Below are 2500 nucleotides of genomic sequence, written 5' to 3' on the forward strand. Positions count from 1 at the left end.
CTTTGGGCAGTAACATGACGACGCAACGTGGCAACTGGCGCGGGTAAAGAGCGTCCGCTGCGGCCGGACGGGTCGCACCGGAGGCCAGCGACGGCGTGCGGCCGGCTCTTTGGCCGGCGGAGGTGCAGCCGTTGGCTGGAGACCGCTTTCCGACGGCTATCTCCGCTGGTCGGCCAGCTGTGCTCGTCGGGTGCGCGGCGCGGGGAAGAGGAAGGCAAGCGGCATCGAACGCTACCACATTCCTGCGGGCCGACCCGAAGCCGAGCGCGCTGGAAGTCCGCGAAATGCAACCGGAGAAGAAAGTCTGAATGTGGCAACTGATGAACTGAAAATTGTCGGCGGCAAATGGTTAACCAAATGGGTTGAAGGTGGCAAACCATTAACCGAAAACTCTGGCAAATGGTTAACCGGCGTGTTAAGATGGTATCTTTAATAAAAGACGGAAATGACGAAGCCAACATAGCCAAACGAAGGCGGGGACGTTAGTGTGGCAGAAGGGCATGTCTTTAAGCCGTCGGGCGAATGTCCCTGCCAGTTGGAATCTTTTCGGGAAAAAGGGTGAAAAAATCGGAAAGGCCTAGCCGTCCGCCGTGGGGTGCGTTCGCTCGGGCTCGGCCAGCCGCGTCGATGGGTGCCGGAACGGTGCGGCTGCGCTCCGGGAGTGCGGAGATACGGCCTGTCAAGTTTCGTCCCGGAAGTCTGGATGGAGCTAAATCCGAAGCCGTTTGCGGGAAATTAGTTCCAGGGCTCGGCGACCGAAGTCAAATCCGTCCCGCCAACTTGACACTTGTCATTTCTGTCCTTGGGGGTTGGCGGGGTACCTGCACAGAGGTAGGAGGTGGCTGATCGAGAATTGGTGAGTTTTCCAAAGTCACGTCTCGAGCCTCCAGGTCTGCAGAGACCGACCAGGGCTGCCGCCCAACCGACTATTCACCCTTTTTGGGCGGGAATTTATTCCCTTTTTGCCCATTTTTCGGGTTTTTGGTCGGGCTTCAAAAGCGGCTGCCCGAGGCCTGGCAGAGGCCGGGGCATGGGCCCCGATCGCGCCAGGTGGCTCGCGCGACCCGATTAGGCCCCGAAAGGAGTCGGGAAATCGGCAGACCTTGCCGAGTTCAGCCCGCGGTGGCGTGGGGCAGGTCGGTTCGGCTCAAATCATTAACCAAAGCCGAGACTTGGTCTCGCTGGCGCAACCGAAGTGCCAGGCTGGATAACTCATTAACCAGAAGGCGGCTGGAGGCAGGCAGGGCTGATGGCTGAGGCCGGGTGGAGGCCACCCGCGGCCGGGAAAGTCAAAAGTCCCGTTGTGTGGAAGTCTATGAGGTCAGATTCGGCCGCCTTACCGGGCCTTCGGTTGATGGTTTCCCGCTTGGGCAAGCGAGTCGGCCCGGCAAAGTGGCCACTTGCATTTTCTGGCAAGTGTCTGCGAACAACGTTAATGAGTTGAACCTCGGAAATTGCCGGAAGTCCCGATGAAGAAATGAAAATGCCCCTTTTGCGGGGATTTGGATGCTCATGGCCGGCAGCAGGTGGCCCGACGCCCCGCCAACTTGACACTTGTCATTTCTGTCCTTGGGGGTTGGCGGGGTATCTGCACAGAGGTAGGAGGTGGCAGAATCGAGACTTGGTGAGTTTTCCAAACAAACGTCTCGAGCCTCCAGGTCTGCAGAGACCGACCAGGGCTGCCGCCCAACCGACTATTCACCCTTTTTGGGCGGGAATTTATTCCCTTTTTGCCCATTTTTCGGGTTTTTGGTCGGGCTTCAAAAGCGGCTGCCCGAGGCCTGGCAGAGGCCGGGGCATGGGCCCCGATCGCGCCAGGCGGCTCGCGCGACCCGATTAGGCCCCGAAAGGAGTCGGGAAATCGGCAGACCTGCCCGAGTTCAGCCCGCGGTGGCGGGGGGCAGGTCGGTTCGGCTCAAATCATTAACCAAAGCCGAGACTTGGTCTCGCTGGCGCAACCGAAGTGCCAGGCTGGATAACTCATTAACCAGAAGGCGGCTGGAGGCAGGCAGGGCTGATGGCTGAGGCCGGGTGGAGGCCACCCGCGGCCGGGAAAGTCAAAAGTCCCGTTGTGTGGAAGTCTATGAGGTCAGATTCGGCCGCCTTACCGGGCCTGCGGTTGATGGTTTCCCGCTTGGGCAAGCGAGTCGGCCCGGCAAAGTGGCCACTTGCATTTTCTGGCAAGTGTCTGCGAACAACGTTAATGAGTTGAACCTTGGAAATTGCCGGAAGTCCCGATGAAGAAATGAAAATGCCCCTTCTGCGGGGATTTGGATGCTCATGGCCGGCAGCAGGTGGCCCGACGCCCCGCCAACTTGACACTTGTCATTTCTGTCCTTGGGGGTTGGCGGGGTGCCCGGAGATTTTCGGGAACACGATTTTCAGAACATTTTTACGACAGCGGGTACACTTTGAAAGCGCCCGAAAAGTGATGCTTTGCTGAAAGGTGCTCAATCTCAGGAAAGAGACCTTTGAAAAGAGCACTTGGAAAGTCACAAAA

The sequence above is a fragment of the Pristiophorus japonicus genome, unplaced genomic scaffold, assembly GCF_044704955.1.
Source record: "Pristiophorus japonicus isolate sPriJap1 unplaced genomic scaffold, sPriJap1.hap1 HAP1_SCAFFOLD_2802, whole genome shotgun sequence".
Taxonomy (NCBI): Eukaryota; Metazoa; Chordata; class Chondrichthyes; family Pristiophoridae; genus Pristiophorus; species Pristiophorus japonicus.